Genomic DNA, 27,440 nt, shown 5'->3' with positions numbered 1-27,440 from the left:
AATGTTCGGCATTCTAATTATTTCGCAGATAAATTCATTGGAAGTACAGGATTTAAGTTTTTTCCCCTTTTTTAAATAGCAGCAATTACACGCTAGAAGTACTGGGCCGACTGTTTTGACTGATCCGCTTCTAAAATTATTATTATTTATCCAAGAAAAAACGCTCAACACTAGAAGAATAGTACAGAAATAGAATACAACTGGGACATTGTTATCAACCAACTCTAACGTCTGGTCTGGTCTTCATCGCATGTGAGATCTAAACCTCATCCAGAAGATGGTTTTCTCCTTTCCAAGCTATGGTATGTGGCTTCTGCAGGTGGTACTAGAGCCATAGACATAGCCAAGATGTCGCTCACTTTTGGTTAATTCCTGTTTCAAAGATCCGAAGGCATACGTGTGCCCCTGAACCACCTAGCCTTACTCACCGGCTAGGAACCGTGGAGGACTAAAACTGCATATTCTGGCTATGCTACTAATTCGGTATATCGCTGAAAAAGAGTGTCTACCTGTCGAAGGCCAACATACATATGTCGTGCGTTGGAAACTATATCATCGACATAACCATGTCTCAGAAAGGTTTTTATGCAACTAGCTTACATTCCGGACACAATCCCTTACATTATCGCTAGTTGAGCTTGCTACTAGTTGAGAGACTTCCTAAAACGAAAACAGAGCAGGAATTCCCAAACATAAACTGGCGCCTAGTTTGGGCCAACATCAAATCTCGGCGGCTAGCATCCGTATAGAGATCCGTTCCCGTACCTATGAATGAATCTTTAAGGATTCAAATATTCTCAAGAATTCATGATTCTGTTAACATTTATGATTCTTTGAAGATTCATGAATCTCTGAAGATTCATCAACCATTTTGAAGTCGATTTATGATTTTAATGAATAATAACTAAAGATTTACATAAATGACTCATTCCATAAGATTCATTAGGCATAACACTAAACAAGACAAATGAACAAAGATTTGAAACAAACAAGATCATTGCACTAAAGAGATAAAACTCTTTTGAAAATCTATTCAACTTTTAACTCAAAATTTTCAAATAAATTATCGCATTGCAAACATAAAGAAATAAAATAAAATTATTTGCCTCTACATCTTCAATATCAAGGAACAAATGCATACATGCCAATTGCAAGTAGTTATTTTCCCGCCATCAGAACTATTAGCACCAGTCCATTTCACTTCACAGAGCAAAAGAAAACTTTTTTCTACTTGGAAAAGTATTTTGTTTTTCTTTCGTCTTCGTTTCCATTTTGCATGGTAAATGTTTAAACACTTCACATGTCGTTTTGCGGACACATGATACCTTGTGCAGTGGTGTTTCTCGATTGAGTTACGCCGTTTGGCGTTCCGGCTGATCTGCCCCGTTCCCTTGACGCTAGCAAATGGTGTGTGACCGAACGTGAAAACCTTCCATGCTCTTGGAAACTGATCGGACTCGAATGAAAAAAACAGAACAACTCCCCTGTCCTTTCAGGGTCAGCGGCAGGGTTGGATCGGTTTTTTGGGGAGCAAACAAGTACACCATTTCCCATCCCGAAGCGTAGAATAATGTATGAGCTACTCGTCGTATCGGTCGACTCGGTGCAAAAGTCATCAGTAGCCCAAAGGAGCGTGTTCCGTGTACAGGTGGACTCAGACTCAGGAACAGACCGTTGGTCACTTTTCACCGGAGGTGTTGAATTTGCAAAAGGGCACCGAAGCGAACCTGAATGTTCGTATCGAACCCATCGGTCCATTGGTTCTTGCTGGCTGTCGAACTAAAGGAAAAACCGATCGACAGCTGGACCAACAAACTGGACAGTTCTGTTGTCGTGCCCCGGGAACGGAGGGAATTTCCTGTAGTCGTCCTGTTTGGATTTTTGAAGCACGAAATCGAATTGGTGCCATTTCTTCGGTGGTGCAAGCAAACAAGCAAAACTTTTGAAATATTTGTTCGGAGTATAACCAACTTTCTACTTAAATTAATGCAATGAAATTTTTGAATTTATGTTTTTCAAACTAAAATTGTTTCTTCCTGCTTTGAAATTAAAATGTACAAACATTCTAGTGTAAAATGGTGGTTGCTTCAGAATTTCATAAATCAACTTGCCATTCATTGGTTCGGTCGTTGTTCAACCACTGCCCGGTTGGTTGAAACAGAGACCTTCGACACCATCACTCTAACCAGTTCCATTTGCACTGATTTCGATCATTTGGCAATCGTTGCCAATCGGGTTGACCGAAAACCAAATCAAACTCCCTGGCGAATGGTACGCGAGATGTGGAGGAATGTTTTTCCTATTCATGAACCAACTGTTCGACAGTTGACCGAAACTCGATTTTCTGTAACGGTATGAGTTTTACTGATCTGTTCCATTCTCAAGGACCACCATCCCGCCGGGGCTGGGGATGAAAATGGGAAAATCGAATAGCTTGACTCTAGAATCGTATTGTAAGGTACACCAAATTACATCGTTGCTACGGTATGTTCGGTTGAATGAGTTTTCATCAAATGTAACTGCTAATAACAGTCCGATAGCATTGCGTATACCATTTATGAGTCAGGTTATCATGATAGGGTTGAATAATGTTTAAACTTATTTGAAATATCAATAAATAATTAAGCGTAGACATTTTTAAATAAACACCATGCCAACTGGGCAGAAATGATCTACAACGAATTTAAAAAAAAAAAAACAATAATATTTTGTGAATTTCTCTCAATTTTCTCGTTTTTAAAGTGACTATGACATAAGAAATTTAGTGAAATTTAAAAGCACCACAGCACCAGCAAAACACATAAATGTCCCATGTGCACGTTCAAACTTTATTCCACCAAGCGCGGCGGTGAATATTCAAAATGTAAAACGAATACGATTGCATCAACCAAAAAATGCTGGCAGGTAAACGGTATCCATCGTACGCTTAAGTGCCCCTTTGGACATTATTTCCACTGTAAGTCACAGCAGGGCAAGGAGTCAAACAAACAAAATGGATGATTATGTTTGGAACGTTTGGCGCTTTCTTATGGTAATCGTGAGTTTAGGATAAACGTTTTCAGCTGCTGGGGAGATAATTTAATGTTTTATCTTCGACATTAAATCAAACAATAAGTCTTTGCATAAAACACTATTTGGGAATGATTTCTTAAAGCAGTCCTTAGGTTGATTAGTTAAACAGTTCGAGTTAGTACAACGATCCAGCTTAGTGCTAAAGTCAAACAAATATTTTATTTATTTTAAGTATAGAAAGCCTTACATAATATAATATACAAGAACTCCAAAACGTAGCTGTACAAAACCTCGGCTCAAAATAAAGACAGAGCTTGCCTATCGCACCAGTGCACATCTATGTGGATGATTAACTACTAGCTAAGACTAGCTTCATCAACAAATCAATTGACTCTGAACCGGACCCAAAAGCCCAACTAATGTGACACTGTGCAGCAAAGTAGGCTAGTAATTATGATGAATTGTGAGCTAAACACGATCATGATCATGATACACATCAGTGCAGTGGAAACATTATTTATCCGGTAAGGTGCCATTTAATCAATGGTTGCATCCATAGCTAATTTAATCCATAGTTCAACGTTTTCTCCGTAATCATTGGTTTAATATAAAATCCTTCGTCAAAATCCTTGATATAAAATCGCATGAAGCATCTGATAACGATGATGCACGGCAAGGAAGGAAACTGTATTCATCTGTTTCACAATAGCAGCCAATCATTCACGGCTCACTGTCAGAACCGCATACGAAGGCAGTTGCAACATCACAATATTTGTTACGTTCGTGAAAACTTGCAATGAGCCCGAGGCTACAGTCTATCAGGCTGGTTGTAATATACTTGTTATTGAATACCTCCCAGCCTAGATGCGGTACCTTGGTTCAGATACTTTTTTGTGTTGTTACGTTTTATTTCGATTGATGGATTGAACCTTTCGTGCTGCATTTCCTTCACGTAACGAGATACACCGATTGGATAGTTTTTTTTTATATTTCCTAGAATTTTCATGTATTTTTTGCACCAATGCTTTAGAAGAATACTTTTAAAGACGAAATTTAAATAAATAAAAATAGCAATAAATGTTAAGGTTCAGAGCTTAGCACACCGGAACAGTTTTAATCCTTCTCCAAAGACTTCCAGCTCTTTTTCTCTTCTTGGCCTAACGACCTCTAAGGTCGTGCCTTCTATTTGTGGCTTACTATGAAGCGTTATTAACAACGAACAATTACTTTAAAAAAAATTAAATTTATACTGAAAGAACGTCATTGAAAATTTGTAATCATAAAGTTGATTAAGATTATATAAAGTGTAAAAATGTGTTCAACCTAAAACAAAATAAATAAATAAAAAACACAGTTGCACGAGGAGGATAAAGTATAATTAAAATTTATTGTTCCCTATTAACTGTAAATCTCACACAAAAAAAGGTCGTCCACAAACATGATGGTCCTCATCGATAGTGACCACATCACATGACAGCTCTTAAATCATTCTTCCATGCACCAGTATTGATATCGCTATGCGCCACGGAACACAATTTTATGAAATCAATTTCCATTTTCGATTATAATGCTCGTAACAATCACTTCAGGGACAGGGCAGTAACAAACATTAAAAAAAATATCACCACATTTGTGAAGTGGTAAGGACACTCCAATTATAGTTTTAAAATAGAAAATGAAGGCAAATAAAAAAAGAAGAATGCAATCTACTGCTATTGCATTCACAAATCATTCCATTGTGATAAGGGTGTAACCATCAATCATTTTTAAAACTACCGATAATGGTTTGTGGTTAGATAGCGAATGTACAAATTATACATCGAGCGATACCCGTTCGATGAATGCTATTGTGTAAAGGTTTTCGTTTACAAATTGTGCAAATTGAAACTCAAAAAAATGTTTGTTTAAAAAATGTTCTCTTCATGGTTGTACCGTACATCAACACAAATTAATACACCCTTATGTTATTCTATGAAGAGATATTTAATATTCCATGTACTCTACAATGCATTAGGTTCGCAGTACTCTTTTAGGAGTTGGAATGAATTTCCCTCCACAGGGGTGTAAAGCTCTCACATTCTAAAAGGTTTTCCAACCCCGTAACTAGGATTGTTTTGGAACATTTCCATTAAACTTGGCTCGTTACCATGCAAATACAGTATTACTATTATAGTCCCTAGCAACATGTCGAACTTTCGTGGCAATCATTAGCGTTTGGCACTTTTACTACCGCTCTGACAAATTTTGCCACGAAAATTAAAGCGTCCAAGTAAATTATTCTATACCTTTCCCAAAACTCGTGTTTTATTCCCACATAAACTGCGGGTATCGTTTCCGGTAGATGCTTTTCTGGCAGGTAGCATCAAATGCATATAATTAATCGCATGATACAAAAGTTCCACTGCATGTGCATTATTATCAACGCAAAAGTTTATTTAGAGTCATATTTGTTTAAATAGCTTTTTTTAAATTAGACCGGTATAATTAGTGTTTTACAACGTCACACAAATAACTCTGTTTGTTTGATTTAGTTTTGATTTAAATATTGCAAAAAAATACATTTTTCTAGCTTATTGAATGAGTATTTTTAAAAGATTAAAAGGAATAACCACATCAATTCACTAAAAAGTTAAATCTTGTTAAAATGGAAGGCTTTATCAAATAAACGAAAAAACATCAGATTAAAAAAAAAAGTAAATAAGCGTTCCGTTTTCTAGTTCCCGGAAAAACCTTCGACGAATACAGTTCTACCACTGGCTGTGTTGGTTGCCTTCGCTCTTTATGCTTCGTAACAACAACAAAAAGGGGATGGGAAACCACCAAAATGCTGTAAATAGTCAAAAGGCAAAATGCAAACACGTATTTGCATGTACATTTTCCACAGGAAAACTTTTTTCCAGCGCAAGAAATGTTTCAGTTTGTTTGGTTAAAGTAAAAACGTATACAGAAAAGGCTAAACATCTCACTCAAATGTCGAGCTAAACTATGTAACTAATGAAAAGATTGTGTTGGGTTAATGTAAGATTTTAGAATAGATAAATAGAACCTTTAAATGTACATATTCAAAATATAATATTTGTGTTTTTTTAAATTATTTTTCTTACTTACTTAATACGTTAAAGTAGTTATTACTTTAACGTTTCCCTGATAATAAAAATATGTGAGCAATTCTTTCTAAAAGAAATAAATAAATGAAATATTAACAGTAAAAATCTATTTTTTCTATAAAAAATGATCAACTTGAACATACAAAATTAATCAAATAAATAAATTTATGCAGTATACTTATACCCAGTCACAATCAACATTAATGATAAAAATGAGATAAAGCGCTTAAATCGTATAAATATTTTTATTATTGCTCACGCACACTTACACCCATAATGCAATAAAATACTTTAAGACCTTCACTATCAAAGTGCCACAAAGGTGGCCATAAGCGTACGTTGTATAATGCAATGATGCATTCCTGCACCGATCGTCCATCGTTCAATGGTGTATCACGATCCGTGTGCATAATCCACCCGATGCAATATGGTGCATCAAAGATAGTAGGTACCACCGTAGGGGGAGTTTATTATAAAATTTGCTGACTACCCAGGCACAATCGAACGTGTAACTCGTTCGTACGAAATTGTCAAACTGCCAAAGGTATTGTACCGGTTCGGTATTCCATCATGATGGTCCCTGTTGGTGTAGGAAGGTGTCGATTGGTTCCAACTTACCTCCCTAGGAAAGGTATGTGTTGGAAGCATTTCCACACACTTCTTGCCCACACTGGCATTGGTTCCGGCATTCATCAACCACGAGAACGGAACTTCCATCGTGGAACATTCTGTAAACTTGTGCCCTACTTTCCATATGCCACGATGCAAACCATTATCAGGGGTCGACCGAGGAAGTCATTTAATAAATTGCACAAATTATGAACGGAAGCCTAATCGATGGGCAGGCCGGTTGGCATCATCATCGATCGCGGTACTTCACTGCACTGGCACTGGCATGAGAGGCGTACAAGCGTACGCCACGGGTGAATTAATTGTGGCCCTGGCAATTCAATCAACTATTGAAGTATGTTGGTCATTTGGTGGTTCCGATGGTTCAGCTATCCATCGTCCGGTCGTTTGGTTGGACCATGAGAAGGCTCGACATTCCTCGGGCCGGGTAGATGATATGACTACATTCTGAAACTTCAAGATACGAAGGGTTTTGGACGACTTTAGTACCAGAGAAAGCGGTGTGGTTCGGATGCCAATTAGTGTAATGGTACTGTGCATTACCGTCTACTGCAACCATTTGCCAAAGTTTTTGAAGAAGGCTGTGCCATGAAATTATTTAAGGAGATGCTATTTTAACGGAATATTTTCATCACACTTGAAGTAAACAATTGATTTATTTGTTAGTGATATAACTATGTCAAAATCTCTCTATATTCTTCTTTTATTTGACTGCATCGATAAATCATCATTAAAAATCCAACCAGCTTGGCAGAGTGCATCAACTATTCCACAACGAATGAACTGCACTTAATGCAACCTAGTGATCTTCATTGCTTTAAAGAACACACATTGTAGGAAAGCATTCAACATCAAGTGAAAGCAATCTATTCAACAAAGCAGAGCATCAATGTGAGGATCGCATTTACCATGGTTTGTTTTTTTAAATTGTAGCGACGGTTGTGATGGTGTCACGCCTGATTGAGATGGTTTATACCCAAGCTCTAAACCGTTCCCAGAGTGAAGTGTTGAGAAGAGTGTTAACTTATGTTGCATATGAAGGAGCTGTCACAATTATCATCATAAACTTATTATGCTTATTATGCTGAGCAAAAGGGGACCATATCACTGTGGCAGCATGAAAAGAGCTGAGATTCGTTTTCATAAGGAGAAAAAATAGTTTGTTTAAAACAACTTGTAATAGATTTTAAATATGTGGTAGTAAATGTTATTTGAATATTTTGAATAAAGGTGACAAGCAAAGCTAAATAACGATTCTTGAAGATGAAATTGTAATGGAATTCTATCGAAAATTTCTCCACATTTTTGCTCGATAGTATTTCAGAAGAAGTGATTTTAATGTTCACTTTAATTTTCTCACACAATCCCCATAACCGCTTCCGGCACTGTATTTTTCTTGAACCTTAAAATCTTCTTCAAACAGCATCATTAAAACAGACCATTCCAGACAGATACCCTACAGCGTTGAAACAATCAATTTTAGGCTACAAAAAGTAAAAAAAATCTCTATTTCTCTGTCTCTCCGAATCGTACCGAACTGCATTCATCAAATCGAATACGGAAACGGTCGATCGTATTCCGTGAAGCGTTATGAATTATGTATACGGAAATTATTCAAGTGGTTATCGTACCGTCGCACTGCAAAGATGGTTGGCCCTTCCACATGCAAACCCAACCCAACCTCCGAAATGCCGCACCGCGGTGCAATCAGCATGATACAGCCGACACTCGCAACATAACAGTTTATGCTTGTGCCAGTGACGGCCGGCGCACTTTTTTTCACACCCTTCAGACCGACCCGCGGGCCGGATCACTCGTCACCGGCGGCGCTCGAAGGCGTTAAAGATGAAAGCAATGAATTTAGGCGGGCACTGTTGCATTCGGGTTCGCTTTACAGTTCCAGAATCCACCATGGCGGGTACCGTGCTATGGGTGAGAACATAAATTTAAAACCATTTTGTTTTTGGGAACGGTTTTCCGGAATGTTAATGGTGACGCGGGGAGCGTTCCCCCCACTTTCTTGGACCTTTTTGGGTGGACTATTGGTGCTGGAACATTATCGTTAACAGGACGATAACATAAGCGCTAGGAAAAGCGAAAGTAATCTTTATCGATGGCGCATGTTGAGTGATCTTGTCGACGGGATTGTTTCGGTCTTGTCGTCCTTTACATCATGATCACAAAATTAATCGATTATCCATATCTTTCTGGGATGGGTGGAATTGTAACGAATTTATTTTCTTCTTTTGCTTCACGAATAATACACTAAACTGTATTTTTATTTACTTACAGGTTGTTTGTTAAAAATCAAAAGGTAAGACAATTTATCTGAACATGAAAAATGCTTACTTCACTATTACTATTAATTATTGAAATATTTTGATTCAAAATAACCAAAGTTTTTTTTTCGACTGCATCATACGGAAACACTTCAATTTACGCTTAAATATCCCACATGAAATTAATTCGATTTCAGCAACTACCAAACGAAATTGTATGATAAAAAACATCTAATCACTTCAAAATGAGATGAAGTTATAGTTTTTGACCACGAACTTTTAACTCATTTCGTGTAAAACACGGCCATCATCGAACCCAGCAGCGTGAGAAGCTGATTAATTTTAGATAGGTAAACTAACGACGTGTTTACCCGTTTGTGGATAAAGTTTTGAAACATAATTTAGAGTTTTAATGCGCTTAAGGAATAGTTTCGAAAAGCATTTTCCCTGCGATAACTATTTAGAAAAAAATAGAAAAGTGATCACAAACAAATATTTAAAAAAAAATCATTCTGTAATTCATTTCACATAAAGCTCCGGAAAGGGGATAGCCCGGTGGTGCATGTGATATACGGCGCTGGTTCCACACGACAGGACCGAATATTAAATCCCATCCAGACCGTCCCCCGTAGCAAGGACTGATTATCCGGCTACGCGGTAAATATAAGTCTAGCCAGAATAATAACAGGATAATAAGTAATCCAGAAATGGTCGGCGTGACTTTAAAGGCCGTTAAAGCCAACAAGAGAGAGAGAAAGCTCCAAAATCTACCACCACAAAATGTTATCCTTAATAAGATTAAATTTCTAGGAAGTGAAACAGAACAACGTTCCTCACGGGTGTGCTTCTGAATTGGAATTGGCCTACAGCATAAACCACCCGTATCAATAGTTTGACGACAACTTGGTGACATTTCGACCACAAACCGCTTGAAAGTCAATACAAAACAGGCCTCAAAATCCACACAAAATGGCATGCCTTTGAAGAACAAAACTGACTGCGGCCATTCGTATGTTTCGTGTTAGCACACGCATAAGAAAATGTTTATCCCTTAGCTTAGCTATCATCTGCTCCATGCCTTTGATTATGGTTTTGCAATAAGTTCATTGTGTATGCCGAACAAAACCTCCAAACCGGCTCTGTTTGGTTTCACCGTACCTTTTGATGTGTGCAGAAAGTGTAGTCAATTTTGAGGCATTTTGTAGTTTGTAGCAAGATTTTCAATTAGATCACTCCCTAAAACGTCCTGCAGTTCAAACAATGTTGACTCTTTCAACCAGCATGGGGTTTGTTTATGTGATTGTTTATTCGCCCCCATCGGTAAGACATTTGCATTTCAAATCTTGCACCGACACAAAATGTTCGAATTGTTTCGATTGAGGAATTGTTCAAAAATGGATTGTGGAAATTATAAAGTATGCTTACAAATTAAAACCGGCTAAGCTTCGATATGCACAGTCCGGTGCACATTTCCATTGTACAACTCCGACACATCTGCATACTGCCAATTGTGTGTTGTTCGGAAGTTTTTGGTGAATCTTTCGAACAAACTTCTGCCTTCGGTTTCCAATCACTTTCATGGATCTGCTTCATCTGCAGAGGAGAGGCTCGTTCCGTAACATTAAGCAGATCTTATACTGTGTTTCGTGTTCAGAAGTGTATCTGTAAAGTGCATCTGAAGGGAGATGGTTTCCACTCGAAAACAGTTTCCCTCCTTACAACAACATACTCTTTCATACACACACACGCAATAAAAGTAGTGTTGTAAGAAACACTTCGTGTTAAGCATCCTGGGCTCCGTACACATAACTAAACCGAGTTTTCCTTCCTTCAAAACAACCAGGATGCAGACACACAAGAGCAAGTGTGTCTGTATGTGGTTGTTGTTTTATCACGCCGTGATTAACACCCGCTGGCTTTACCATGTTTCGAACCGAATTTTCCCACACTCCCTACATTTCCACTTGATTTTCACACACTGTTACCCACTTTCAGGCGGCAGTGCAACCAAAAAGGTTACCTAAACGATGTGCTTTTGTGTTCCTTTTTTATGTTTTTACGTAAGCGCACAACCCCATTTTAATCGGAGGATGAGGGCTGCAATTGGGATGGTGATCGTTTGATTGCTTCCGGTGCCGAAAAATTGCTGAGCCGTTCTACAAATTGAAAGCCTGCTACATCCGTATCGTGTTTAGTCATTGCAGTGTATACATGCACCTGAAACCACCTCGACTATTGACTTTGCCAAATCCGCAGCAATGTGAAAACCCCCGCAACGAATTCCGAAACGGAATGCAGCATTTGTGTAACGTGATCGTACGTGCCTGTTGTTTTTGGGGAGTTTTTTGGGATAGTATTATCCTAGGACAAATGAAAATGTTGATTTCTTCACAAATTGCTTGCAAACATTACAGGAACTTTTCATGTTTCTGGATTGTTTTTAGATTCATATTTGAGTTAGATTATAATTTTAAAAAAATGAAGAATATCACAGTAGTTGTACATAGTAGGAAAATAAACTTTTATGTGTTTTAATTGGAGCATCAAAACATAATATAGTTTAGTAAACTAAGTTCAATAATCCATTTACAATTGCGTTACTATACTACGGTTAAACGGAACGGTTGTGTTGCTTGTTGACCTAGGCTGTGGACACTGTCCAACAACAGTCGTTGCCCCATTCAACCAAAGTAAAGCTTCCTCCAGCACCAGAACAAATACTCCAGCATTTTCGATTCATTATCTACACAAGCTGTCCATGTCATTGCTCGACGTGCACGATTAGAACTAGAATGGATCTTTACTGGATTGATAACCACACTGACAGCTGACGTTTGATCTAACTCGAACCTAACCAATTTACTGATGTTCACTTTGAGGCTTTCTATTATGCCTCGGGCCGATTCTTAACCAACAGTTGTTGCAGATATTTAGCTGATTTCGGTTTGATACGGTTCAATTATTATTCGTGCGCAAAGCCTTAGTACCATCAATTTCTTTGGAATTGTTATCAAACAAGTGTCTAACAAATATTAAACTAATTTATCATTTTGGAAAAGGTTACCAAAAAGTTATTGAAATGTTTTAGTCATCTTTAAAAATGGTTTTTTGTTGTTATTTAAAATTTTATTGTTAATCAAACAATTAAATGAATTTTATTTGACAAACTATAAAATGATCTATATGTAATCATTTATTCTAATTTTCATTGATTAGTTTAATAAAAATTAAATCTGAGCGAAAGAAAAAAAGGAACATGCTCGTTTTGCATCATTATATGAAAATATAATTTATTATTGGTTTTATTTATTATGAGGAATTTATTATTGGTCACTAATGTTATGGCATTTTTATATAACAGGCAAACAAGAGGCAAATAATATAAGCCGCCATACAAAAGTATTAATGTTAAAATTTAAAAAAATAGATAGAATAGAATTCATTATTTTTCATGGAAATTTGAAAATTTTCCTACTCCAAAGCTATTTTTAAACCCATTAAATACATTCTCAATAAACCCACCAAAAAAGATCCCAACCCTCGAATCGTGCCGATAATGAATTGGAACGCATCTAATAGATGTGCTTTGCGTGCATTTATGCTGACCCACGTACATCCGAAACGTGTAAGTGTGCAGGAATGTTTTGGACTTATTCAAAGCATACAACCGTTCCCACTTTGGTGACACGGGAGAAAAGAAGGCTGCAGCTGATATTTATATGCCTTTGCCTTGGTTGAGGTTGAAAGTCTCAAGGATAGAGATACTTCGTACAATGTGAACCGATCGAGAAGAGGAAAAAGATGCTGCATTGTATGTTGCTTCTGTAAGCAAAGTGGTACCGTCTCCCTAATGCAGTCATCGAACACGTACACGGTACGTTCTTCAGGGAGATTCTTGCCGACAATATTTTCCACTGTTCCTCCGATTCCTTCAACATACGTGCAGCTCACCACGGTTCGTAACGGGAACCGTTCGCTGCGTCGCTAGATACGTTTATTCGACAGTCTGTGGTGAGTTATTTGCATTTTTGTCCTCTTGACCGGTCAGGTTTTGCATCGATGCACACGATGTTTAGGGCCGGTGTTGACTGAGCATGGGTATTATCACTGACTTGTCGTATGTACTTTCTCTACACCCATTGGGACCGTATCGCATAATGCGCTGAGCAAAGTGCATCAACGGTAGCTGCAAATGTTCTGCTGGTCATACAGTTTATAAATTTATTCTCCTGCTGACGTGTGGAATGGCTTGGATTAATGGAAGGCTTTGAGGAAAAACGGAATCTTTGGAGTTCATTGTAATGCTTCTGTTATTGTGGAAAGTAAAGAAATTATATCCTTATTTATGAAATATAAAATGAAGACTGTTTTTTGTATCATGTTCTATTTCTATTTTGCTTCTAATTTACATTTAAAGAAACATTCTTTCTATATTTTACAAATATCCTATAAGCACAGCACAAAGACAGCGCTCAATAAAAAGCAACAAATGGCAGTAACAAACAACAACAAGTAATTGTACTCCACTAACTGTATCTAGCAAAACCAATAAACATTCAACTTTCCCGAACAATCATTCGACTGCAAAAAAGGAGAAAGTTTTGTTTGACAAGCTGCTTCCAGCAGTCAGCTTTCCGCCTTTCGATGAACAATTTATGCACACAGAAACACATCGCTGCGCTTCCATTGTATGAACTCCTCATACTGACCTGCAGTACTATAGTGTAGGTTCGGGCCAGGAAAAACACAACACACTGGAAAGGAAAACCTCAAGCAAGTTGCAACACCGTACCAACTGTGCCACAGTTTACACAACAAAAGCTACGGCACAAAGGAATCATAAGTTTTCCTGTCTTCTGCCACAGGCAGGAACACCTTCTTCAACTTCCACTGGTTCTGCAGGAGAAGTATCCTTCCGGTGTAGCATCCTTTTGTATCTGTGGCAGAAAAAGTTATTCAGGATGCTATTATAGCAAAAAAGAGGAAGATGGAAGGTGGTGAAAATGGGATGAAGCGCCACCCGTAACGCAACGAGGCATCGAGAGTACGTGGGCGATGTGTTGTGGATATGATTATGAATGTTGTATGATGACTGATCACGAATAAAAGCTGTTACATGCATAATTGTCACTTAACAATGGGACCAAAAACCAGGGGGATGCAGCTCCCAGTGATGGGGTTTCTTATGGTACATACTCACAACCTGCCACCTACTTGGAAGAACCCACCCCATACTGGTACGGTTTCGCACGAAACGAGCGTCTGGAGAAATTCTGGCACAATTTATATAGCCTACCGACTGTTCCGACGACTGGGAAAAACTCGTTACGCAGTTGCCCATCTCCACCAAACTTGGGGGAGTTTGTGGCCCTTTTTAGCCGTTATACCCGCGTGTATAAACACTGCAAAGCAAGCATCATCAAAACAGCAGCAATCAAACTCACTCCTGGGCCTTCCCAAAAAAAAAAATCTTCGATGTTCACGGCAAAAAATGGCACCTTCGTTTACATTTGTGCGTTAGCTGCTTGACTCGGAACCTTCGAATGGCTCCGAAGGTAATCAAGCCTCCATAAATAAGCTATAGCCTTATTCACTGAACCATCTCTTCTTCGATGCCGAAAACTCGGGATGAGGGGTTTGTGAAGATTTTCTGGGAGGCTCGTGGACTTTTCACCACGATAACGACCTCGTAAGTGTACTGGAACAGTTCAGCAAAAAAATAAAAAAACAACAACGGAGGGAAAGAAAAGAGTTACGGCCATGAAAATATTATGCGAATTTTATTATGACGCATTACGTGTTATTGCTTCATTTCTGATTCCTTTATCGTGCCATTTTGGACATGAATACACACACACAGAAATGCAGATACACATCACTCGTGTCGATGTGCCGTCTAAACACACCTGAAAAGTGGCATGTTTTCCATCTTCTCATTTTGGTATTTCCGTTGGAGTAGTTCTGCGTGACGTGACGGGACATCCCATGGAGTTCCAGTGCTACTCCAGTGTCCATGCATAAGGTACGCGGGTTGTATCATTTTCATTTCAAAGTGCCTTACCGCGCACATCCTTGGAGATGGAATTTCACTGCCGTTGGACGGGCTGGCCCATCGTCGTCAAGCGTGCCAGACTCGTAAGTACTCGTAAGGCGTGAAATGATTACACTCGCACGAGCTATTATCTTTTACGATTGCATCGTGTAGGTGAGTTATCCAGCGTATAGCCATATGGACATACGGCCAGCATTGCTTCGTTAGCGCTGCTCAACGCGCCACCAGGTTTTGATAACATTGGGTGGGTTTTGAATTCCATTACGACGGACGGTTTTAACTTCCTTTGTTCGACAGAGAACTTTGGGGAAGATGAAAAAGCCCTACATGACCACCGCGTCACAGCGGGGTTCTACCTGCACACGGGAATTGGTAAACGATGTCCAGATATTTCAATGTACCGCATAACCGTTCGATACGGTCATTGAAATCAATATCGATCTGACGGAATGGGCACCAGGCGTACCTCCGGTGATCGATACCTCCAGGGAAATACGGCACAGTCTATTGACAAGACTTGGTTCTCTGCGTCTTAAAACGTTCCGCAGCGTACCTCGCATTATACCTTCGGACATTTGTCGCCATTTGATAATAAAATTTCAATTTCTACTGCAGACCTCGACCTTTGGACCGGTCACGAAACGCAGGGTGGACACCCATCCCGTACCAATGTTCAGCCATCAAACAAGCTCCACAAGTTTGCAGTGAAAAACGGTTTACGACTGGCGAGCTTATTTTTTGCTGTTGTTGCTCCTACCATGCCACACCATTTCGAATGTCCTTTCCACGAGACATGTGTAAAGTGGTCATAATCAACTTGTTTCTTCCCGTTCACCAACCTCGTCTCATTCGTACGAGGTGTAACGAGCCGCAAAACGGCACAACTAAAATGGTTCTTCGAGTTTTATGACCTCAGTAATGTTGACAGGGTTTTCTTTTCTAAATCGATCACCGAATGGATGAATTGACTTAAAGGAGGAAAGTGGCAAGGATGGAAGTTAAGTTTGCAATCGGATATCGGAATCGAAATCGATGTGCTATAAAATGGTCTAGTGAATTCGTTAGCGAAAGTGAACAGATGCCTTTGCGGGGCGGGTTTTCATGCCAAAATCAATATGAAATTATTATACTTAAACGAATTTTTACACTTTAAACACTATTGTGCTTTTTACTTAAGAAAAGATTCTTTTTATCATTGAAATAAAAGTGTGTGAAATTTATAGTTATTTCAGTGCCATTATTTTGTCAACTCCCTGCAATAAAATGATCCCATTTTCTACACAAGAGAGTGTTAAGATGGTAGCATAATTGTAAGATACATCCATGCCGAATGGAGGACAAACTTTTCTCTCGCCAGGTGTTCATTTCAATTAACGCTCCCCAAACAAGAGCCATTGTCAAGCGGCTATCAGTGAGTGCTACATTGACACCAATGCATCCTTTCCTCCAGAAACACCACTTGTGACGCCATTGACGATGCAGCATTGTCTTGTGTGTATCTTCCGGATTACATCAGACAAGCCGGAAGTTTCTCGCTTTCCCAAATCCCGGAAATCCTCGTGTATGAGAAGTCTTTTAATTCATCCTTTCCTTCCGACCTTTCCTTTGTGTCTTCCGACGGGTGAAAGTTTTCTTATCCCGTCCGACCCACCTCCTCACACGCAAACCAAAACTGTTGGATGCATCTTTTATGCAAAGTGCATGGGAACGGGAAGCCTCCTTTAACTTTAACTCACAACTATTGCAATCCGTTTCAGAGGTGGTGCAGAATAGAGCTGCCCAAACTTAAGACATGATATAACCGGAAATGGTACGCTGCACTTTTGGGGTTTCTCCTTCTCATGGACATTCTTTTGTGAACCATGCTGGACCGATGTGTATCGTTTAAAAATAAAAGAATAAGCTATTGTACGCAAGATAAAGTCTATTCAAGAGACACAATCAAGCGTTGGAAAAAGGATTAATTAAAAACTTCCACATCGGTGGATGGGAGCTGGTATTAAGGAGGAGAAATACTAGTTCCAATGTTTTATCTCTTTGTGTTGCATTTTTTTCGTGGTTTCAATACAATTTTTATTACTTAAAATAGGATTGTTACATCAAACGATTGTAAAGATATGTAGTTGTCTGTTGGTCACTACATTGTATCTCTTTGTTGCAGTGGCTTACTTCTTCAAAAGAGCTTAAAGAATAGAGTAGCTCTCAACTAGTTGGGGCTAATGATCACTTCCGACTGAACTAAATAAACTATTCCTTCTCTTTTCTTCCATCCAAATGATGCTAGAGTACCTAAGACACAAATGAAGCGAATGAAAACACATCCACAACACATTCTTAAACAGCTCAGCTTCAATTTGGAAGTCTCTTTGTCCAGCACTTTTCCACCTTACTGCCATAACAATAGCGAAAGCTAATTATTGGAACTATTCTTTTTTTGGCTACTATTTACTACATTTTTCCCATCGAGCTCCATTTATCGAGCTTTTTCGGACACAGTAAAGCTGTGTCGCTTCGATCACGAACCAAAACCATGCACGAATGCTTTTCCAGCACGAACAAAATGATTTCGTTACGTTACTTATCTTGTTAGTCTGGTTCTGGCGATCTTGGCGCTTGGCGCTTTTCACTAGCTGTAAACATGGCGCTCTTGCCGGAAGCTGTCACCGTCCGCAATCAGTAAACTTTGTCCAGCTGAACAATACGGTCAAATCCATTACTAGGGTAGTAGGGAGTAAATAATGCTCTGGGGCTGTATGGACGATGTGGTTGGTGCAATTTTCGTCACTGATTTCCTTTCATTCTGTTCGAAAATTGTACAACATTTGCTTTAAGGAAGATAGTTTTGGGTGGTTTCCGTTTTTGGTGCAAGTACACGAGAGGAGTTTTATTTGTTCTCTTTAATTCCTCTGCTTAAAGCTCCTTCGGACGTGAGATGTAATATTATTTTAAAAATAACATTCATTCGAGCAAAATGCGCTGTCATTTCGTGTAAAATTCAATTGGAAACAAAAAAAAATTATAACTATTTTTGTAAGTAACTTAATAGTGATCACTGAGACTTACTGTTCTTTTGCGTAAGGAGGAGTATTTTCGGAGAAGTATTCTCGGAGGGGTCGGAGGGGACACTTCTCACCGATTGTACCTAACAGGTATATTTGTAATTTAATTTTCAATGACGAATTTTTAAGTTTAAAATTTGATGACTTCAGTCTACGATGATGGTTTTTTTCTTTTTAGCTAAATAAAAATTAGATCACATTTAACCGATTCTAGCGATTGCTTATCTCAGATTTGCCTTGATGTTTTATAATAAGGAAATAAGGAAAGACATATGGTCAACTAATTAAAAGAGTCAAAACTCAAATAATTAGTCCAATTCGCTATCCTCACAAAAGCGACTTGGTTGAATTAATGCTGTTCCACCTTAGATAACACAACCGCATACTGGGTGTGATAATGAGAAGCGTGTAAGATCCACTAGCCCAAGGTGATGAAAGTAGATTTTCAAGAATGGTTTCATTTCATCATGCAGGTGTTGGACCAAACCAGTCCAACAAAATGATGCTGAATCGAACAAGATGAAATCATTTCCGTTTCCTTTCGAGATCGATTATCAGTGGTAGAATGGGACAACACGAAAACAAATCATCGAAGAACGGTCAGCGCTTAATGTACGTCTCTCGCCAAGTCAAAGACCTCTTCCATATGGCATATCGTAAGATGTCCAAAACGAATCATCCAAGCCGGTTTGTGGATGGTGGCATTTCTATTGCCAGCTTACAAATTACCATTTCCGGCGAAGGGCCAAACGTTTATGATAGCCATCGGTATAAATATGAACTGGACTGGGCCATTGGATGGTACGTTTCGTTGTTCGTCAAGTGACAATGATGGTGCGGCAGACATGCTTACGCATAATGATGTCATCGACGCAAGCCGGAAGATATTTAGATCAACCATCGTTTCTATTTCATCTCTGGCAAGAACTTTACATGGGAACTAACTGAGGTGAACTGGAGATAGTGAAGAGAAATGACAATCATTCGAATGTTACCCAAAAGCATGGACCAAAGAGTGATGGATTTGATTCTGAGATTATATGAAATCATAGAAACATTGTTTACGTAGCAAAATATGCAAATTGTTTAATGAAGATAAAAAAAATTACACTTAAAATGATATCCGACAAACAATCATTGCTCTAAATTAAACAGATCCTCAAAATTAAAAGACCATCTCCATCTTCATTCCCAATCCTTTCAACAAATGCATTTTGCCACCTTCTACTTACTAGTCAGTAATGAAGCAAAAATTTGAACGCCAACACAAAACGCAGAAAAAAACCTCTGAAATCCATTTGCGATGACTTATGATCGGGCGTAATCTCTCGACGAACAGGCAAAGATGTAATCCATTTCCGACGAAATGTCGTTTTTGTACCATGGTAAACCAGCATTTTCCTTGCGTTTTCCTGCGGTTTTTTTCCCAGCACCGTAATACCACCATCGATATGAAAGGAGGGAAAAAAGCTAACCGCAGAAAGATGCTTTTCAAATCAAAACGATGACACAGAAAGTGTAACGGTGACTGGCAAATAAACTACTCGCGTCCCTTAAGTAAACGACCCACCGTGAAGACGAGATGATGGAGATGAAGATTTGACGCTCGCAGACAGAATGGTACGAAGCTACTGGAAGAAGTTTTTCATTTACCTTCTTCACGATTATACAATAACAATTGTAATGTGCATTACATCGTTCGTTTTTTTGTTCCTTTCTTGAGATGCACTTTTTTGGGTTTTTTTCTTAGTTTGGCTTCTCATTTCTTTATCGCGAAGAATTCATTCTATTCTGGCGAAGAAGGATTGTTAATGATCTTAAGTGGATTTTGTAGTGATTGCGTTTTTTTACTGCGTTTTTTATGAATTCAAACATTGAATTAATTCAACCATTTTTGAGAAGCTAGGAGAAAAATTCAACCCTATGTACACTGCAAAGAAATAAGCAAATTCTGCAAAGAATTAAGCAAATATACCAAAAACATCAACTCTAGCTTTATTGTTTTCAAAACTCAATTGATTGAAAATTGTTCCATAGAGCTCAATTGACAAATTCTATCACAAATTGAAACTATTTCAATACACACGACTCATCCGCATCGATACATATTCGTTGAACAGTTAAAACAGTGCTGACCAGTGAGGCTTTCCTGTTCATTGTCCGAGTTCAGCGGGATAAAGCTGGTGAAATAGAGCGGATGAAAATATATTAAATTCCAATACAACGCTGTTAATTAAACAAACCTGTACCAATTGATTAAATTACTCGAATTGCAACGATGTTTTTTTTTGCTCCAAACATGTTTTTCTTTATACGTTCAAAATGTGGAGTTGCAACATTTTTTTATAGTTGCCTCGTATACGTTATTGATTTATTTTCTTTTTTCATTTTTATTTGTTGTGTTGAGTTTGAAGCTTAAATTGAAATTGACCTCCAACATGTTTCGAATATTCGATGATACGCGTTTCACTTTTAGAACAACGTGTTGCCTTTTTTTTCTTCAGACCGGATCGGCGTCGGCGATCAAACAGAATGGTAGAGAAAGGAAGTAAAAAATGATTTTATAATGAAAAACTAACACGCCGAGTTTATTTATTTTTTCTCTGCAAAATAGTTTGTATCTTTTTTTTAAGAATGTGAGCCGAAAATCCGAAAAGCCGATGCCACGCGGCCAAAAGTGGTAATGAAAATCCAAACAATAAAAATTCATCCAATATTCATATTGGAAAACGAGATAATTGTGTTAAAAACGGAGTAGTCAAGGCGCCCGGTTCCGTGTTTATCGTCCTTTCCATCGTGCCACGTGGAAGTTGAAAACAAAGGCCAGAAAAAAAGAACCCATGAAAGATACTTCCTTTTCCGGGCGTCCGGTTTTACCGCTTTCACCGTAAAGCTACCATTTCCGGTTGACTTGCGATAAATGAAGATAATGCTGAACAGTGAAAACAAAAAAAAAACGCGGATCGTTGGAAAAGCTCACCCCAACAAAACGAAAAAAATAAGAAAAAAAGGCCATACACACGGAACTCATTGATGCTGCAAATGGATTCCTCTTCCTGCCATCGGAAGATGGGTGGAAAAGTTTATAATCAAGTAAAAAAAAATTATACACACACACACACACACGTACAATGCTGTTCCCGGTCAAACGAGGCACTTTCCGGGTACGGGTTCAAAGAACACCGGACAACAAAGGCCAATTTTCTGATCGTGTGAACGGGAAATTGGTGGACGAATGCCCAAATAACAAACAACCAAAAAAAAAGGTGAAACAAACAACTCCCACTCCACTATGCAGAACCATCGTATTTCGGGGTCATTTGAAATGAAAATTTCCTACCAATACTCTTATGAATCGAACTGTTGAAAAGATGGACAAACGAAGTATGGCACGAAGTGTCCTAACGAGTGGCAAAAAAAACCCTTTTTGCCTTCTGCTCAAAGATTCCTGGAGATGTTCCAAGTGGGATCTTCGTGCCGGAATAGTTTACATATTCTTTTGCTAGTTTCTTCAGTGAATCCTTCATCGAAATCGTTGAAGAACTTTTCCATCCAAATGTCTCCCGTTGGGTTGCCCCCTTATCGAGCCGTACCCCAACAGGCAAACCTTCCGACACTACCCCTTTCTATTAGTCAATGTATTATTCGGACCGGTTGGATGGTTGCTTACTTTGAAGATTGTATTTTCCCTAACTCCTGGCGATCCGTGGAGCAGCCTGGATAGAACAAAAAACGGAAGGGAATTCGCTCACTCAACTCGATCCATCGATTCCGTACCGAGAACTGATTGAAATGCGCAAAGCGTATCCAACAAGACAACCTAACCCCGGTGGGGGGTGACCTTCCTGCTGCGTTTCGTTCCAGGTCCTTGCTAATCAGAACGAACTTTCTCAGCGGCAACACCCACGGGAGCTACTTCGATAAGGCGAGGGGACGATTCCACTATGGATCTTTTGCTACGTCGGAAAGATCCGAAGCGAATAGTGACGATGTTATGGTTTTGAAGGTTTATCCCAGCCGTTTGTAGGATAAAACCCAAAGCACAGAAAAGCAGACAAACAACAAAACGGCAACGGTACTGCGACAAACAAAAAACACCTCAGGAAAAAGAAGCTTCAGCTGGCAGATGTTGATGCTGTCCCGATAATGGCGTGACACTGGTGTTCACACCCGAACAAGGTCATCTGTAAGGTGGGCCATAACGGGGAGGGGCGGGCGAGTTTGGACATTCTATTGCGCCGAGATTTTCATCCAGTCCCCTAGTCTAGCCGGGACTGCTTTTGTGATGGGATTTTATCAGGTTCCGACGTGTGAAACGATAAGCTACCAGAGCGAAGGACATCTTTATACGACGACTTTCCGTCCTCCGACCCATTTTGCCGATCCGGTCCGAGAACTCATTGTGCAGAAGAAATTATTCTACGGCACTGTTTAGAATTGTCCCTTCACCTCCTTCAAGTGATGTACAGAGCGCCAATAACGTCAGCTCAACCGTACCGGGGATCAATCATGGTTAGTGAATTTTGAAAACGAACACGTTAACACGATTTGCGATCGAGGAACAATTTGTTCGGTAACTCAACCAAAGCGACCCGGACGATCTGGCGGTCATATCTGTCCTGTACGGAGAGTTTCTTGTTCAATTCATTTCAATCAATTTTTGCTGAACAATCGAACCATGCGTTATCCTGCTGAAGTGCTGCTGCTGATGCACAAGAGAGAAGAAACAAAAAGGGATGAGTAGTGTCGTCTGTGGAGAATCGGCATCTAACCGTAACGGATTCAGAACATTCCGTACCGAAACGTAGCTAGACTTTGATGAATGAATGTCCGAAGGGGGAGCTTACGGCTGTTTGCTGAGGACAAGTTTAATTTGACCGTAGAGGTGAATCAATTTTCGCAAGAAAATGTTTTTGGTATGTGTATTCTCATGAGTGGGATTTTCGAAGATTGCATTTTTGCAGGAGGTTTTTCTCGTTAAAAAGACTTCTGATTAATGCATACGCATGTACTTCATATTACGGTATTGTAGAGTGCGCGCTTCTTCAAATGTTTTAAGTTTGTTTGGAAGTTGAAATTAGTTTATCTGAAAAGTGGAAATACATTTTAATAGGATGAGATCAAAACTTGAAGTACGTGTTCTTCGACACAAATATTAATATTTTTCACAAATATTCCTTAAAATCATATTTTAAGGTTTTTTTTAAATAGAATTTCTAATTCTCATGCGGGCCTTAGTAACAAGTTGTTACGTTTTTTTTTATTTAAATAGCGTTTTTTAACATTGTCAGGATTTTGATTTCAAGTTAGACAAATAAGCGGACTTGTGACATGGGACATTTAGTGCTTGCCACTATCTTCTCTTCAATTGTAAAAACTTTGAACGGGTGAAAAGGGGGAAAAATCAAGGAAAACCAACATTGAAGAACAATTAATCATCTTCAAAAATATCGATTAAAGCACATTTGGTTATCCAATGTGAACAAAGAAATAAATATCTTTACCATACTTTAGTGCGCCTTTTCAATCGATATTATCTCCCAAAAATGTGAATCCTCTCCTTCAAGGCATGCGGCCGCCGCTACTTGTATATCTGTTGGCTAAGTTGTAATCAGTTTCGAGACGACCGCAGGCGGTTCACAAGTGTCATTTTCGTTCGCCCACCCAATCAAGCCGCCTGACAAATGATGGATTAACGAACAGCGGCTACCGGCCAGAAATCCAATTAATCGTCGATTATATCGAATAATTGCATCCAACCCACACAATCCTTCTCGTGTTTTTTTCCCGCTTACCTTACCGGAACGGGGCAAGAAAGGGCTTAAGCAGTGGAAAAGAAAACACATTTTCACGCCTATAAACGTTTGATGGATTAAAGGAGAGTGTGAGAGCAAGTTAATCAAGGGACTGGTGGACTATTTTCTTGTGTCGTTTGGGTAGAAATTTATGATAATGCCGCTTGATGGTGGCTTAATATTTGCAACAACAAAAATCAACCCCTCGAAAATCTACTTTTAATTTTCAAGCCACACAATAAAGCGTTTTCTTTAGTTATTTAACTTCACATTGGAAAACTTTATCAAATAAACATTCACGTTTAATATTCTTTCACGTACCCATTTTGGGAATATTCAGCCGTATTTGTACTCCATTTATCATTATACGGTCCCTTGCAAAACAAAACCACCCTCGATCGAGATAAAAACTTCCCCCGCCTTAACGGATACTAATAGCTGAACCGTAAAAAATTGATTTCACTAAAATTGAGCATCAATTTCATGCTCTTAACTACCGAGGCAAAATTCGCAAAAAATACCAACACCACCGGAAACATCTCTTCCTCAGTGTGTCCGCTTCCGGTTGGCCATTATAGTCATTTTTGCTACAGGCTTTTCCCCGATTTTTCTTTCCATCTTTATAATTTTGAAGAACCTTGAAAGGATACTCACGGTCGAATGGAGTGAACTTCAAGTATCCTGTTCCCTACTCGTTTGTCTGCGTATTATTTGCACCGCACTGCAAAATGCCTTCCGGGATTACACGCCGACACTTCCGGGGAGATGGTAAAAAATGGAAGCAAAATGAATGAAAAGTGAAGTAGCCTTTTTGTTTTTAATTTCACACTCGCATGATTCGTCCAAATTAATGGTGGTGTATTGGTTCGAACTGCGATGCAATCTGTTCCGGAGAATAATGAAAAAAAAATGGCGCATCGCATTGAAAATGCTGAAGGGCTAATTTTATGTAGAAACAAATAGTACAAGAGATACAGCACGTTCGGAAAACAGTCGAACTGGTGAATGAGCAAGTGTTCAATTAACGTTTTTGATATTTTTTGTGGAAAATGATATTTTAAATATTTTGAAATTAAATCAAAAACATTAATTTGTCCGGTAAAGAATCATGTAAACCAATGATTTTTAAAAGCTACAACGGTAAAATATTCCCAAAAAAATCTTGTAAACAAATGTCTAATCCCATAACTAATCCTTTCCAGTACACATCTTTGTGCGTTCCGAACCATTATTTTAAAGGATTTGGTAAAGATTTTCTTGCAAAGATTTTCAATCTGTTGCTACATTTCTCCCCTTCCCCCGTGTGTGAAATCGTCTTTCACACTTCTCTAGCCGCTCAGCTCCTTAGAACAAATATTGCCCAAAACCTGGCAACAGAAAAAAAGCATTAGACACTTGTATGCAAAGACACTACTAACAGATAAATCTATTTCACTTACAACCCACCACACCCACTAAACATGCCCGAAATACGCATGGACGCGTTGCGATAACGACCAACCGAGGAATTTGGGGGCGAATGTATATTCGAGGCAACAAAATCAACACCAATGGGAAAATTGCAAAAAAGGAAAACACCGCGTGACTGAGCGAAAGCATTTTCTTCCAAACATGCTGCGTTTGATCTTTCCTTTGCCAAAAAAAACACCCGGCTATGCTACCCGTATGGGATACAGCATTCGGAACGGTTTTCCAAAACTGTTTCCCATCACGCTCCATGCTCATTATCATCAGCACCATCATCTTCACGGCCTGTCCCGCTCGATTCCGCTATCTTCTATCGGTGGATTAGCATGGAAATTAAAATTCTAATGTGAATTTCACCCATCACCCGATGTTGGTGGCCGTTCTTTATAAGCACACCAGGGTCGGTAGGGAAGCGTTGGCCAAAAAAACAAAAATCACAGGACGTTCATGCATGCCAAGGATACGTGCCTCATCGCGTCGCAATCGTGATTGGCATCGGTGCCGCATATTTTCCCACCATCCTCCGGGTCCATTATCCGTTATGATTAACTCTTTCTACCCAGCTTGATGCATACTGTAACTCGTGGTGTGCGTGTGTGTTTGCTTCCAACTTTACACTTTTTTCCGCAAGCATTCAGGGACGACTCATCTGCCACATTTTTCCTTTCCTACAGTACACACGTGTCAGGAAGGAAGGGGGATTTTGTTTTGCTCTACACATTACCGAATTTCACACATGAGTTCGTTGAATAAATATTAAGCACACACCATCAAACAACTTATGATCATACGCATAAAGCCTTAGCTGATCTTCGCGCAGTGTCTAGTCAACGTCCGGAACGTCCCATCTTTTACTGAACCCTGGTTTCTAAAGCTGGAAAAGTTGACACGTGCCAACTTCAGCATTTTCTTGTCTGGTCTTCAACATGGACAGCTAAGTTTCGCGTGTTCATGTTTGCTTAGGCGTACATTGCGCGGCAGCTATCAAACACCTTCACGCATCTCGCACCATTCGACAGGTCATCCTGGTTACTGGGCTTGCTGGCACTGACGTATAAACGTACGTCGAGAATGAATGCCTTTGCAAACAAACATATGTATTTCCTCACAAGTTTGATGCGTCAATAATGATGGTGTTAGCCATACGTGGAATCAATATCAGATACACTCACCTCGAAACGGATGGATCGGGTTTCCTTTGCACTGGGATCGTTCCAAAGGTAAATATTGGCATTGCCGACGAATGTAAATGTACTTCGAATGGAAGTAATAAACGCGGATATTGGATCTGGAATGATTTTGGGAGGAAATATGAATGCTTTTGTTAATCAAATTGAGATGGCGGTATAAAGAAGGTTTAAATTTTTTTTTATCAAGATTACATGAGCTGTAGCTGACAGAGCATTTATTTGATATGAGGAGAATCATGAGCATCATTTTTGCTATTTTTAGAGGTTATAGCAGTCTCTATCTTTGATTAAAAAAATAATATGTATCTTTCGCCCAAATAAAGCATGGTACAAAAAACAAAGATGCAAAAAACAGAACTGTAAATTTTATATTAAAATCAAAATTACACGCTAAAAATATGTTGAAAATTAATGGAAATACTTTGAAACCATGGTTCTTTCAGGCAAAGTTCTACACGGCCCTTTTGCGTACAATTGGGAGGATTGTCGTTCTTTGATAAAACATTATCCTTAATACTTCAACCGTGAGTCACTCCTTCTGGTAATAATTAACTGGCCTTAACTAATTTTTCAGGAATGTCTGTATGACTACTGATTGACTCTCTAGCCTTTCTCCAGATAGGAGAATATATAATAATTTTCAAACTGATTGTAGCTGACACATATGAAATGCCAAAACATGGAAAACTGCTTTTCTTCGGTATGACGCCAGCAATTTATCAAAGCTTCCAAAGGAGTTGCCTTACCATTTTCGCGATGCGTGTTACAAATTTACTGACAATGTTGAAAAATTTAGGATAGCTACAAAAATGCTGACTGCAATACCAGGTTACGGACAACTTATACGAA

General features: G+C 39.0%; 1 protein-coding gene across 5 annotated transcripts in view; it reads left to right on the top strand.

Moving 5' to 3' along the window:
* Nucleotides 1–27,440, top strand: part of LOC125761356 (toll-like receptor 6) — a 161,170-nt gene that overhangs the window by 50,544 nt on the left and 83,186 nt on the right. For 4 of the 5 annotated variants that reach the window (XM_049422406.1, XM_049422404.1, XM_049422407.1 and 1 more), the window contains one exon: nt 9,042–9,063. The exons of the other annotated variant lie outside the window; for it this stretch is intronic. The gene's annotated coding sequence lies outside the window, so the exon portion shown is untranslated. The remainder of the gene's footprint in view (nt 1–9,041; nt 9,064–27,440) is intronic. 5 annotated transcript variants of the gene reach the window in all.

Source organism: Anopheles funestus, chromosome 2RL (genome assembly GCF_943734845.2).
Source record: "Anopheles funestus chromosome 2RL, idAnoFuneDA-416_04, whole genome shotgun sequence".
NCBI classification, from domain to species: domain Eukaryota; kingdom Metazoa; phylum Arthropoda; class Insecta; order Diptera; family Culicidae; genus Anopheles; species Anopheles funestus.
The sequence above is the reverse complement of the archived record's forward strand: the minus strand, read 5'-3'. Positions and strand labels throughout refer to the sequence as shown.